This window comes from Macaca mulatta, chromosome 14, assembly GCF_049350105.2.
Source record: "Macaca mulatta isolate MMU2019108-1 chromosome 14, T2T-MMU8v2.0, whole genome shotgun sequence".
In the NCBI taxonomy this organism is placed as follows: domain Eukaryota; kingdom Metazoa; phylum Chordata; class Mammalia; order Primates; family Cercopithecidae; genus Macaca; species Macaca mulatta.
Window position 1 is genome coordinate 134,356,039 of NC_133419.1, and position 15,171 is coordinate 134,371,209.

The following is a 15,171-nucleotide window of genomic DNA, read 5'->3' on the forward strand; positions in this document are numbered from 1 at the left end:
TCAAAAGAACCTAGTAATAACACGGCAATCAGTGGTTAAACTGAACTTTACATATACGGGGCAGTTTGGAAAACATACCACAAGCATTTCTCAAGTCGAAAATATGTGAATTTGCTGCTGCTCCTTTGACCGTTTCTGAAAATTCACAGTACAGATCCTAAAATAAAAATTTTAAGCTACCAGCATTCTCTGATACTAGACAGAAAATCAGAGTAACGCTGCAGCCCACAATTCTACAGGGTGTAGAAAGTACGCCCACTGCCTGGACATCTTTATTGATGGCCTGGAGTCCTCCCTTTTAGAAGACAAGTTTCTGGGATATCCACTTAGCTTTCACTGGTTAGGGAAGAGAAGAATTCAACTCCCAGCTAACTTCTTTGAGAAGAGACTCCTCTTAAAATGCCATTTCCCCACTAATTTATCAAAATAAAAACAAAACAAAAGGCTTTTGGCTACTTTGCCTAGTATTAGATAGGGTTTTGAGGGAAAGAAGCTAACATGAACACCCTTTCATCAGTAAAGACTAAAAACCACCTGGATCATGTAATACATCTATGTCACTGCTTTTTTTTTTTTTTTTTTTTTTTTTGGTGTTTTTAAAAATTTATTTAAAAGTGCCCAGGTGGGCTTAAGGCTGCCAGACTGCACGCACGTCTACAGCAGCAAGGGCTTCTATTCCATCTACAACTTGGATCGGGGGAAAAAGGGAGATGTAGGAGAGGAAGGGAAAAAGAGGGGAAAAATATACCACCACCCCTCCCCCCCCAAAAGGAAAAAAATCCCACCACAGGGAGATCTATGTGCCAAGCATAATGAAGAGTGTGCTCCCCAAACAGATGGTTCTGCACAGGCTAATGTTCTGCTGGTTTTCCTTAGAGACCTATTTTGAAAAAGTTTAAAAAGACAGGAGATTTCAAAATAATTCAATCCTGGCAGAAATTCAAACTCCAAAACTAGGAGCAAAATCATCCTTCACTGAATTCCTTTTCTCTTTCTCTTTTCTTAAACATTTTATTCATTTTATAGAGATTTCTTTTTTGTTTGCTTTTGTTCCAATCATGAGGAGAGTGGTTGAGGAGTACTGAATCCATCACTACTTTGATGACACAGGTAAGATTCCAGATTCACATTTCCAGGTACCAAGAGTTCCCTCTAAATGCCACAATCAAGTCAGCCTTCATGTACGTTTCTTTCTATTGAACACAGCAATGCCCATTGGTATCTCTGAAGCGTAATCGCATCTTAGGTCAGTATTTCTCCCAAGTAAAGCAGCTGTTTGGAATTGAATGCTCCCCTTTTGTCTTATAAACTGAACTGCGTCTTCGTACTTCATTCCACATTCAATCAAAGCAAGTGCAACCAGCACAGATGCCCTTCCCAATCCCACAGCAGAAGGCACTGCAACACAGCAGCCTGGCTCTTCATGAAATTCGGTTTATAACAGGTTTAACCAATCATCTGCTATCTGATTAGGGGGTGGAGCTCCATCATCAAATGGCCAATCAAGAACATGGATTCCTTCTTTTTCAACTGGAGGTTTATCATATGTAGCATCACAGACTCGAACCAAAGTCGTCACTCCATACTTCTTAAGTTCCTCTGGGAACTTGTTGAGAGTAGCATTGGTTGGGGGGTTGTGAGTTATAAGAAAACGCATGTTCTCACAGGAGATCTCGACAGGGGCTGGATGGTTCATTATGGCAAATAAAAAATGTGAGCATGCGTGTGAGTGTGATGGGGAAAGTGAAAAAAAAAACAATAAGTCTTGAAATGTTTCACAGCAGAAAACTTTGAAAAGACCACTAAAATGCCTATTATCAATCAGTGTTTTCTCTATTCAACTTGTTTATTCCTTATGAAGCTTCTGTCTTCAAGATAAGCAAAAGTATTTAGAATCCACTTGAATCCAAATTCAACTTGGGCCTCAATTTCTGCAGATGGATACCTTCAGACTCCAAAAAAATCCAACTACATACAAACTTAAGCAGCCTTTACTGCATTTAGGCACTAGTGAGACAAGTTAAAAGTGTAGATCGCTTTCCACTTGTTTACTTGATGCTCAGTTTTACTGGAGTCATTAAAAGAAATATGCTTGCAATTAAAAAACAAAAAAAAAGCCAACTATTTCTGAGGCCAGTCTCCGTGTCCAGGAGTCTTCAAGGCAACGTTAATTATGGCACATAGAACCTCTAAGCTCGTCAGCGAAGACGCTGTGCTGAGCCTGGCAGAAGTCTGCCCGCACGCTCAGGATCGCCGTAAATGTGCAACGTATATTCCGAGGAAAACCGCTGGCGAGCTGGGGACGGGCACGGCCGTCTGGCGGTGGCGGGAGCGAGGAGGCGCCTCTCCTCAGTCACCTCAGCGGCGGCGGTGGCGGCGACACCCCAGCCTCGGCGCGCGGTACCCAGCCCGGTGGCGGTGCCGCGTCTCCACGAGTCTGTCTTGCTGCCCCCGCTGCCCTGTGGCGTCCCCTCGCGGGGGCCCGGGCCCGTTGCCCCTCCAGCCGCTCCCCTGCGTGCAACGGTTACAGCCCGGCCGATCGCGCCGCCGTCACCACCTCTGCGCGCGCAGCGGAAAACAGCTCCCGCCCCCTCTTCTCTCAACTTAGTTCCACATCTTCCCGGGAAGGGAGACACGGCTGTGTTGAAGATGACGGTGCCAGCTGCACATCATGTCAGAGGCTTTTTTTAGGTCACTTCCCTTGCACACTCATCCCAGATGGGGTTTCCTCAAACAATGGGATCTCGTTTTAGGCTTCAGGGTCTGATTCATGTTTTCCTTTTCCTACAGATCCTCTTCACGCTTTGTTTGTTGCTTGCTTTTTTAGTTCTGGATAGATTTTAGTATTGTATTTCTTCTTATGAGATCATAAAATAAAGCAAGAAGTAGGTAAGAGGCAAAACTCCCAGCTTCTAGTTTTTACTTTGTACTTGTAGCCACTGACCTCGCTAGCATCCAATCCCCTGTCTGGGACTTGAGTGTAGTCATCCTTCCGTTGATGGCTGCTGGGAAGCTGAATCGGTGTTGAGAAGGTGCTGTGAGACACAGCATAGAATGTGAGCCCCGACAATACTCAGGAGAGTGTACAGCTCGTTCAAGTCCCAGCAGCACTGTGGGTGGCTCCCTCCTGCTTTGCTGATTATCAAAATTGTTGGTAGGAGAAAGCATGGTGTCTGCTTTGTTCTTTTCTCTACATTAGGCATCAGTCCTACAAGCCGGTTGACAGGCCTGTTCAGAAAAAGCACCCCAATGGGTTCATTTTCTTCTTCAGCAGAGTAGTCAGCTGATCAACAGGAAGCAGCACACCTTCACACTTGCTCTGTGTCAAATCATGCTCTGTGAAATGAAAGGTCCTTCTCTCTCTGCACACTGCTGATTGGATGGCTCCTCATATGTGAAAATTTGTACTCTGTATAGCTGGTAGGTTTTCCTAGGACATCCCTTCCCTGTCCCACCCTTGTCTTCCCAGGAAAAGCATATATTTTCCTTGTGGACAGCTGTCCATAAAGGTGGAAATGCTAGTAATACTTGAGCCTACTTAACCAGATGACAGTGAAACTTAGAAATTGATCCCAAGGTCCTCTGGCTCTCTACCCTGCATTTGCTTTGCTGAGGCTCTCTAAACAAATGAGGAAAAGGCTGTTGTTCAGAGGTAGTGACTCATATGCAGATGGATGGCCACAGCCACAGTGCGCCCCATCCCTGCCATCTCTCTTTGTCGTCCTCTGTCTGGCCCATGCTGCAGTGCCTTGCAGATTTGTTTGTATGCATGACTTTGTCATCTGTTGCTGAGAGCTGAGAGGAAAATCTCCTGACTGGTAAGTGCCTGTGCTGTTTATCTCAGGGCAACCCACGTTTCTACACGCTTCAAGGCAGGCTTCAGAACTGGGTTACTTTTTATAAAGAAGTGCGTGTTGCCTGAGCCTCTATTAGTGTGGTTCAAACATGAGCACACAGATATGGGAAGGATTTTGCTGTGTAGGTCTGAGGACTGTGAGATGGAGATGATTCAGGAAGTCTGTGACAGAGCTAGGAGAGCAAAGTCAGTTTCTTGCTCAGGTCTTCCTATGTAGAAAACTGTGCTAGATACCACTGTGCATGGCAAGGGGCATGAATCTGGAAGTAAAACTGTCTTCCGTTTAAACTCTGAATCCTAATTTTGTCTCCTCTCCGAATCCCACTGATTATTAGCCGTTCAACACCTAGTTCTGGCCTTGAGGGTATCAGTAACTTCTCCCTCTCTGTTTATCATTGTGACAGATAAACTGGCACTGATGCATTGTAGGATAGCTTTGCCTTTGGACCATCTTAGTGTCACTTAGCATTTGAGAAATAAGTGGCTAGATTATAGAGAAGGAATTCTCAAACTTTATTATCTCTTGCCACATTTCTGGTCAAGCATGCACACAATCAAAACAAAACACCAAAGTGTGTAGTTAATCTCTTTCATGGAGTCATACGAAGAAGAACTGTAGGCATCAGAATGTGATAGAGTGTTAGACATGGCATTTAAGAGCACAGTTTGAAGTGCTGGCTCCATCACTTAGCTGTGGACTGTAGGCAAGCCACTTGGCCACATCATCATTTGTAAATTGGAAATGATACCACTTGCTCTGACTGTTTTGAAGAGTGACCCTAAGGAATTAATCTGAATCATTTTCACTTCCTTCCCTACCTCTGGAACTGTGATGTCTGATGGCCCTGGTTTCAAGAATGAGAACTAATGCCATTGTAGTGAGTCATTTTAAAACTTGATGCCTTTCGGCCGGGCGTGGTGGCTCACGCCTGTATCCCAGCACTTTGGGAGGCCAAGGCAGGTGGATCATATGAGGTCAAGAGTTTGAGACCAGCCTGGCCAACATGGTGAAACCGCATTTCTACTAAAAATACAAGAAATTAGCCGGACATGGTGGCACACGTCTGCAGCCCCAGCTACTCGGGAGGCTCAGGCAGGATGGTCACTTGAGCCCTGGAGGTGGAGGCTGCAGTGAGCTGAGATTATGCCACTGCACTCCAGTCTGAGCGACAGAGTGAGACTCCATCTCAAAACAAAATAAACCTTGATGCCTTTGAAAATAAATACAAAATTATTTTAATATATTTCTAACAAGTAGGCACAACAGAGAATGGTAGCAGACAACGGCTGCTCCTAGAATCACATTAAGAAAGGCACAGAAGAGAGTGAGTGAGGCTGGTCAGTATCAGGGGGCCTCTCCATCATCACCTGTGCACTCTTAGGACTCTTTTTCTCCTCTCTGCACTGGAGTCTGAACAGATACGCCTTTCTTGTTGGGAACCAAGTGCCTTTAAGAAAGCACATATTGACTCCCACAATGAGTCAAACAGTGGTTTTTTTGTTTGTAAAAGTAAAATCAGTCTTTTGGGTGTCACTTACAGTTTAAAAACAAAAAGGAAAAGAAAGGAAAAAGAAAAGGTTTTCCTCTTGGGCTTTAGCCTTGGCCTGAAACTGAGCTGATGTATTGTTATTATCACTTGAGAGCACAACAGCCTGAGGTCTAGTCTTCTCCTTAATATAGCTGGGGATGCCATTCCATGTGGTTTTAGAAATCCTTTGTTATTTCTGCTCACCTGCAGAGACAGGCCTCCTGGGAGTGGACCCCAGAGTCTACAGCATCAGAACTCATCTCTCCCTGAGCTGGGATTAAATGTCATTGAACAAAATACTTAACAGCCTTTGTCAGCTGTGAATTCAAGCATATTTTGGTACTCAAAGACTTAGAATTTCTGTATTTGGTATAAAGTCAGATGATATGGTTTGGTGGTGTGTCCCACCCAAATCTCATCTCAAATTGTAATCTCCATGTGTCAAGGAAGGGGCCCTGGCGGAGGTGATTGGATTATGGAGTTGGCTTCCCCCCGTGCTGTTCTCGTGATTGTGAGTTTTCATGAGATCTGATGGCTTAAAAGTGTGTGGTAGTTGCCCCCTTGCTCGCTCACTGGTGTGCATGCGTGCTCTGTCTCTCTCCTCCCCTCCCCTGCTGCTTTGTGAAGAAGGTGCCTGCTTCCCCTATGCCTTCCACCATGATTGTAAGTTTCCTGAGGCGGCCTCAGCCATGTGGAACTGTGAGTCAATTAAACCTTTTTTCTTTATAAATTAACCAGTCTCTGGTAGTTCTTTATAGTGTGAAAATGGACTAATACATTAGAAAATACTATTCTTACATTTTTGTATATTTATCTTGCTCTGTATTCATTTCCATTCCCCTCTGTATTAGTTTACTAGGAATTGTATAACAAAATACCATAAACAGGTGGCTTAAACAGCAGAAATGTATTTTATCATAGTACTGCAGGCTGGAAGTCCAAAATCAAGGTGCTGGCGGGGTTGGTTTCTCCTGAGGCTTCTCCTTGGCCAGTAGATGACTCCCTTCTTGCTGTGTCCTCATATCATCTTTCCCCTGTGCAAGCACATCCCTGGTATCTCTTCAAGTTTGTTTGTTTTGGTTTTTTTTTTTTTTTTTTTTGAGACAGAGTATCACTCTGTCACCCAGGTTGGAGTGTAGTGGCTTGATCTCGGCTCACTGCAAGCTCCACCTCCCAGGTTCATGGCATTCTCCTGCCTCAGCCTCCCAAGTAGCTGGTACTATAGGCGCCCGCCACCACACCTGGCTAATTTTTTGTATTTTTAGTAGAAATGGGGGTTCACCGTATTAGCCAGGATGGTCTCAATCTCCTGACATTGTTATCCGCCTACCTCGGCCTCCCAAAGTGCTGGGGTTACAGGCGTGAGCTACCGCGCCCAGCCTCTCTTCAGTAGAAGGACACTACTCATACTGGATTAGGTCCACACCCTTATGACCTTCTTTAACCTTAATTACGGTCTCAAATTTAAAGCCTTTAAATTTGAAACGTGCTATTCTCTGGGCCTCTGGAAAATCATTGGTCCCTAGATAGCAAGTAGAGTAATGATAATAAATGGTCCCCCTTCTAAAATGTTTAACTTATTTATCTTCAGTTATTGGTGAAAGAAGGGTAAGTTTTTAAATAATATGTTACATTTGAGAAAAATTGAAGTGTGCAAAATCATATTAAAAGTCAGTAAGAGGCCAGGTGTGATGGCTCACACCTGTAATCCTAGCACTTTGGGAGGCCAAGGTGGGCAGATTGCTTGAGCTTAGGAGTACGAGACCAGCCTGGGCAACACAGTGAAACCCATCTCTACTAAAATACAAAAAATTAGCTGGGCGTGGTGGCAGGCGCCTACAGTCCCAGCTACTCGGGAGGCTGAGGCAGGAGAATCGCTTGAACCCGGCAGGCGGAAGTTGCGGTGAGCCAAGATCGCACCACTGCACTCCAGCCTTGGTTACAGAGCGAGACTCTTTCCCCGCCCCCCCCCCCCAAAAAAAGTCAGTCTCCAAAAAAAAAAAAAATGTCAGTCAGAGTATTAAAAACAGGGCCCCAGATAGTTCATAGCTTTGGCATATAGAAGAGTTTTGAAGATGGAATTATAAGCACATCGAGTAGTTACCTCTGTCCTGAATTAAGCCACCTAGTTCTGGATTGAAAACACATTTGCTAGTTCTACCTGAACTAAATCCTGGGAAAACATAAGCCCAGAATGCCAGTTTACCAACTTACAGTGAGAATGAGAGCTCCGTTATCAAAGAAACACTGAAAGAGCAAAGACACTAAGTCAGTCTATGTTTGGATTGGTGTAGATTTCTCTCATGCCATTTGCCATATTGTATTGAAAGTATCTGTGTCTTTTCCCCCTACTTAAAATAAGTAACTTTTCCAGAAACTTCTTGGGTTCTTAGGTATTATGGTTGGGAATCAGAGAGATGAATAAGAATGACTAAAAAAAAAATAGTGACAAGGCTAACCTATAGTGATCTCAGCAAAATGGTGTTCCATTTTGGATGTTCCAGGCTCCTGCCCACCAGCAGAAAAATTAAAAAATCACCCAGTAGCTATCTGAACCAACATTGTAGAAGCTCTGAAATCAGTCAAACAAAGATTATAGCAACCGAGCAAACATCTAACCAAGAAGAGCCATCTTTAAACCAGTAGGAAACACCTGTGGCATTTTTACACACCCTTTGCCCTACCTGCTCCCTGGCATAGTAGCTGCTGTGGTCTTGAACAGGCAACAGCTATTCCCCAGCTTTTCTCTCAAACCAGAGGGAACAGAGCAGACCTTATTTGCAAATTAATGTGTATGTCTGTTCCATCCTTTCTGGGGGATACATGAAGGCCTAATGCAAGGTGCTTGTCTCTGTCTTGTATAACCAGGGAAACAGGCAGTAAAACCAGTGGGCACTGCTAGTAAAAGCTACAGAGTGACTATAAACCTACAGATGCCTGAAGAGATTCTGGCTGGACGTGTACAGTAGGCCCTGTAAGGCCCAGAGGAGAAGCTGGGTGAGATTCTTAGGAAATTAAGACTCTCAAAAGCATCCACATAAATGAAGGAAAGTAGAAAGCCATGCTCATGTCAGGCAAGACACATGATCAGAAAAGCCCGAAAAGATACTAAGATTCATCCCAGGCTGGTCTCTAGATTCAGAATAAGCCTAGCTAAGAGATGAAGGAGTACCCCTGCACAGAGCCGGTCTACAAAACTCAGAGAGGCAGCTATAATATGCTCTTTTTTTTGGCGTTGGTGGGGCGGGGGTTTTGTTTTAGTGTTCGTTCATTTCAGCTTTTGGCACTTAAGACAGTCTTGATTATACTCTTATAATAGCTGAACACAAGGTTAAGGAACCTTAGTAACCACACTTGGAAAGGAATAGTCTTTGCAAAAGAAAGTTCTGAGTTTCAAATGAACTCCTACAGCCTTAAACAATAATTTTTTTAAAAAAACACAGCAAATCTTGGGGCAGGGGGACAATCTGATTTCCAGAGTTACCGTATTACAATAATCGAATGCCAGATTTTCAACAACAGCATCAACAACAACAAAAAATAACAAAGCATACAAAGAAACAGGAAAACATGACTCATTTAAAGGAACTAAATGGATTGACAGAAACTGTCCCAGAGGCAGCACAGAATTGGACTTACTAGCCAAAGCTATTTGTTTAAAATATGCACAAACACCTAAGGGGAGAACATGGACAAAGAACTAAAGGCAATCAGGCAAACAGTCCCTGAACAAAAGGACACTATCAATAAAGACATAGAAATTACAGAAATGAAACAAACAGATTTTGGAGCTGAAAATACAGTAACTGAAATGAAAAATTTACTAGAGGGGTTCAACAGCAGATTGATGCAGATAGAAGAAAGAACTAGCAAAGTAGAAGTTAGGACGATTATCAAGTTTGAGGAGCAAAAAGAAAAATAATGAAGAAAAGTGAACACAGTCTAAGCAACTCATGGGACTACCAAGTGGACCATCATATGCATTGTGAGAGTTTTAGAAGGAGGAGAAATATGGGGCAGAAAGATTATTTTAAGAAATAATGAAGAATAAACTCCCCAAATTTGATGAAGGGCATAGATCCACAAATCCAAGAATCTCACTAGACTTTAAGTAGAATCAACCAAAGAGACTCACACTGAGACACATGATCAAACTTGACAAAGAGAAATTCTTAAAAGTACCCAGAGAGAGGTGACTCAGCAGATACAATTAATCTTCAAGAAGACTATAAGCTGAATTCTTACCAGAAACCTTGGAGGCCAGAAGGAAGTGGGGTGATATATTTAAAGTGCTGCAAGAAAACAATTGTAAACCACAAATTCTATATCCAGCAAAACCATCCTTCAGCTATGAAGCAGAAATTAAGACATTGCCAGATAAATGAAAGCTGAGGGAGTTCATTACCACCAGACCTCTACAGGAAATATGAAAGGGAGACCCGCAGGTTGAAATGAAAGAATACTTAGACAATAACTCGAAGGTGTATGAAGATATTGAGATCTCCGATAAAGGTAATTACATGAGTTAATACTTATAATTTTGGGCCGGGCGCGGTGGCTCAAGCCTGTAATCCCAGCACTTTGGGAGGCCGAGACGGGCGGATCACTAGGTCAGGAGATCGAGACCATCCTGGCTAACACGGTGAAACCCCGTCTCTACTAAAAAATACAAAAAACTAGCCGGGCGAGGTGGCGGGCGCCTGTAGTCCCAGCTACTCAGGAGGCTGAGACAGGAGAATGGCCCGAACCCGGGAGGCGGAGCTTGCAGTGAGCTGAGATCCGGCCACTGCACTCCAGCCTGGGCGACAGAGCGAGACTCCGTCTCAAAAAAAAAAAAAAAAAAACTTATAATTTTGGTTTATAATTGTGATTTTTGAAGAAATTATAACACAAATCCAGGTCAGTTAGGCCCTGATTAAATCCCAGTAGGTTAGACTCTGGTAAGACAATTTTTCTTTTGGGCAGGACTTGTTAAGGACAGAATGCTTTAGAGGTATTTCAAAATGGCTAACATTTCCCCTCCCTATGCCAGGAGCACGAGGGGATTTTTCTCCTGTCTTCAGTGAGAGAACCAGGTAGGGCCTCTGGAGATAAAACTCACAAGAATGTCTGGGGGGCCTGCTAAGACTGGGCCCCATGGAGTTTTTAACTCTCAGACTTGTTGGCACTGAGACTCCAACGATTCATCAATTATAGTTTAGGTTTTCCTACTCTAGTACTGGTGGTTCCTGCAGAGGCTTCTTCTCCTGAGTTTCTGCTCTGCAGGTTGGGATTCTCTATCTGCCTGTCTGTCTCTCCAATCTGGAGACAGTGTTTTGACCTATGACCTCAATTCTCGGACAAATCTAAGCAGAGTTGTTGATTTTCAGGTTGTTCAGCATTTTACTTGTCGTCAAGATGGAAGAGGGCTTCTAAGCTGTTTGCATGCTAGACTGAGAACCAGAAGTACTGTGTGTTGGTTTTGTATCCTGCAGCCTTGCTGAACTCATTTATTTATTCTGATATTTTTAGTGTTAGAATATGTAGGGTTTTCTATGTCTAAGATCATGCCAGCTACAAACAGAGATAATTTTCCTACTTCCTTTCCAACTTTGATTCCTTTTTTGTCTTTTCTTGACAAATTTCTCTTGCTAGAAATTCCAATATCATGTTGAATAGAAGAGGTGAAAGTGGGCATCGTCTTGTTCCTGATTGTAGGGGAAAAACTTTGAGTCTTTCACCACTGAATATGCTGTCAGCTGTAGGTTTTTCATATATGACCTTTATAATGTATAGAAAGTTCTTTCTATTCCTAGTTTACTGAGTGTTTTTATCTTGAAAGGTTGCATTAGATCAGTTGCTTTTTCTGCATTAGTTGGGATGATCATGTGGTTTTTTCCCCTTCACTTTATTAATATGTTGTAATACTGTAATTGATTTTTATGTGTTTCAGGAAGAAATCCCACTTGTTAGGTACTTAACTCTTGCTGCCTCTAGTCATCTTTCCACCCAAGGGGAGTGGGGACGAGACACAGTGGTGAAGGTCACAGCCCAAGGGCATAGTCTTACTGAAAGACTGAGACCTAATCATAGGTCTATAGAATGCTTCCCCCCTACACACACACCTTACCCACCATAACATTAAAGGCTTGTTTACTACAGTTTATTTTCCTGGGTAATCATGTCTGGCTTTCAACAAAAAGTACAATGCATACTAAAAAGCAAAAACAGTTCGAGGAAATGGAGCAAGCATCAGAACTCTGATATGAAAGAGACGTTGGAATTATCAGACTGGGCATTTAAAACAACTCTGATTAATATGCTAAGGGTTCTAATGGAAAAAGTAGATAACATAAGTAGATAACATGCAAGAACAGATGCACAGTGCAAGCAGAGAGATGGAAATTTTCAGAAAGAATCAAAAGGAAACACTAGAGATCAAAAAACTGTAGCAGAAATGAAAAATGTTTTTGATGGACTCAGCCTCTGAGCTTGAGGATATGCCAACAGAAACATCCAAAACTGAAAGCACAGAGAGAAAGATGACCTAAAAAATGGAACAGAATATACAAGAAACGTGGGGCAACCACAGAAGATGTAACATACTTGTAAATGATAATACCAGAAACAGAAGATAAGAACAAAAATTTTTGAAGCAATTATGACTGAGAATTTCCCCAAATTAATGCCAGGCACTAAACCACAGATCCATGAAGCTCAGAAAACACCAAACAGGATAAATGCCAAAAAAAATAAAAATAAAAAAAATAAAAATAAATCTAGGCATATAATAATCACACTGCAGAAAATCAAAGATAAATAAAACATAAGACAGAGGGGAAAAGTACCTTAGCTATAGAGGAGGAAGAGTAAGAATTACATCATACAGTATTTGGATTGTATAGTAATTCTGTGTTTAACTTTTCAAGGAACTGCCAAACCTTTCATGGTGGCTGCACCATTTTACATTCCCATCAGCAGTGGACAGGGTTTGGGTTTCTCCACATCCTCACCAACACTTATTATTTCCCCCCTTTGAAAGAAATCATAACCATCCTAATGGGTGTGAAGTGGTGTCTCATTGTGGTTTAGATTTAATTTCCTTAAAGGCTAGTGATGTTGAGCCGCTTTTCATGGTATATCTTCTTTGGAGGCATGTCTGTTCGAATTCTTTGCCAATTTTAAAATTTGTTCATTTGTGTGTTTTTTTGTGAGTTGTAGGAGTTCTTTATATGTTCTAGATGTTAATCCCTTATCATATATATATGCTTTGTAAATATTTTCTCCCATTCTGTATATTGTCTTTTCACTTTCTTGGTAGTGTCCTTTGATGTTTAAATTTTTTTTGATGAAGTCCAATTTACCTATTTGGTTCTTTTGTTGTCCATGCTGTTGGTGTCATATCAAATCATTGCCTAACTCAGCATCATGAAGATGTTTCTCTATGTGTTCTTCCAAAATTTTATAGTTTTAGTTCTTAAATTTAGGTGTTTTATATGTTTTAAGCTAATTTCTGTATTTGACTTAATATAAGGGTCTGACTTCATCGTTTTGCATGTGGATATCCAGTTTTCCCAGCACCATTGTTGGAAAGGTTGTCCTTTCTTCATTAAATGATTTTGGCATCCTTGTGGAAAATCATTTGATCATATATGCAAGGATTTATTTCTGGGCTATTCTTTTCCTTTGATCTGCATGTCTGTCTTTATGCTGTGGGGGGACCCCACACTGTTTTAATCACTCTAGCTTTGTAGTAAGTTTTGCAATCAAATGTTGAAATACAATAAAGATGAATAAATATGTTTTTTTTTAATCCTAAAATGTTAGCTCCATGAGAGCACAGATTTTTATCTATCCTTTTTTTTTTTTTTTTTTTTTGAGATAGAGTCTCATTCTGTCACCCAGGCTGGAGTGCAGTGGCCTGATCTCAACTCGTTGTAACCCCCACCTCCTGGGTTCAAGTGATTCTCCTGTCTCAGCCTACTGAGTAGCTGGGATTACAGGCGTGTGCCACCATGCCCGGCTAATAGATTTTTATATATCTTATTCATGTATTAGCCCTAATATCTAGGCAGGTATCTAGTACATAATTAGAGATAAATAAAAACTGTTGAACGGCCAGGCGCGGTGGCTCACCCCTGTAATCTCAGCACTTTGGGAGGCCGAGGTGGGTAGATCACCTGAGGTCAGGAGTTCGAGACCAGTCTGGCCAACATGGTGAAACCCTGTCTCTACTAAAAATGCAAAAATTAGACAGGTATGGTGGCAGGCACCTGTAATCCCAGCTACTTGGGAGGCTGAGACAGGAGAATTGCTTGAACCTGGGAGGCGGAGGTTGCATTGAGCCGAGATCACACCATTGCACTCCAGCCTGGGTGAGAAGAGTGAAATTCTGTCTCAAAAAACAAAACAAAAACTGCTGAATGAATGGAATTTCCCAGAGAGCTTAGAGTATGATGGACAGGCCAAAATAGACAGGAAATTGAATAGGAATAACAGCATTTGACAAATTAGCAGTTTTCCTTTTTCCTCCTTCCAAAAAACCCTTTGCTCAGTCTTAAATAATGTAACTTCAGTATGAGTATTCCTGTAGCACTGGATTCAATGTGTGCACAATTAAACTTCAGCAGCCACCGCTGCAAGCGGGCTCCCAGAACCCATCTCCTTAGTAGTTCTCTCGGAATCTTATCCCCAGGCATCGGGCAGGATTCTGGATGAGTTACTTACGATGTCTTCACGGGTTAGATTTGTGCCTTCCAATCCTCACACTACCATTCTTTTATACAGTTACTACTACATTTTAAAGTGGCACCTTGGTCTATTGGCGATGGGCAAGAAAGGAGTTCTAGAGTATTAGTAAATTTAAGGATTATTTGGAAATAGAAGGATAATTCTGAGGAAGGACTCTCAGCGTGGGACCTTATTTGATGTAGTGCCCAGCTATTGCAGATAGTCATTTAAGCTAGAACTTCACGTGACTTGTAGTGATCCTCTGCTCTGGAGTCTTCCTGGGACATACTGCCTTCTAGGATTAGTATAAAAAGCTACCTGTATTTAAGTCTCATGTGTAGTTCATGAAAAATAAAATACAAAGCTGCTTGTGAAACTTATCTAGGATAGTTGAGCAAGAGAGTGGTCAGGCCAAGTCTTCATTAAGAAATATAAAGCAGGCCAGGCATGGTGGCTCATGCCTGTAATCCCAGCACTTTGGGAGGCCAAGGCGGGCAGATCACGAGCTCAGGAGATCGAGACCATCCTGGCTAACACAGTGAAACCCCGTCTCTACTAAAAATACAAAAAATTAGCCGGGCGTGGTGGCGGGTGCCTGTAGTCCCACCTACTCGGGAGGCTGAGGCAGGAGAATGGCCTGAACCCGGGAGGCGGAGCTTGCAGTGAGCTGAGATGGCGCCACTGCATTCCAGCCTGGGCAACAGAGCAAGACTCCGTCTCAAAAAAAAAAAAAAAAAAAAAAAGTATAAAACATTCATTTCTTTGCCATAACGCTGAGGGATAAAAGAAGTGACAATTGCCATTATTTAGCTTCTTTGAGGTTGTAAGAAACAAATTGGTTTAGTTTACCTTCCAAGTTTATTATAAAGATACATATCTCAGTTGGCCTTCATGAAAATTAAACATCATTTACCTTTTATGTCCTCTAGTTCACCTGTTGTTATCAACTCTAGTATTTTCCACCATTTTGACCAAGCAGCCTATATCTCCTTATAATGTACTTCTATTTCTCTAGACTGTAAGCTTTCCCATTTTCTTATTTCTCTTGGCTTCATACTTCTTAAGAGAAAAGATGTG

At 42.2% G+C, this 15,171-nt stretch overlaps 1 protein-coding gene and 1 pseudogene across 2 annotated transcripts in view; one reads left to right on the top strand and one right to left on the bottom strand.

Annotated features, from left to right (window-relative positions):
• The window catches only part of JAM3 (junctional adhesion molecule 3), a 74,116-nt gene that overhangs the window by 45,292 nt on the left and 13,653 nt on the right, over nt 1-15,171 (top strand).
• On the bottom strand, nt 985-1,841 carry LOC694313 (protein tyrosine phosphatase type IVA 2 pseudogene; annotated as a pseudogene). Its single transcript, XR_013404459.1, has one exon. The product of XR_013404459.1 is annotated as a protein tyrosine phosphatase type IVA 2 pseudogene (transcript).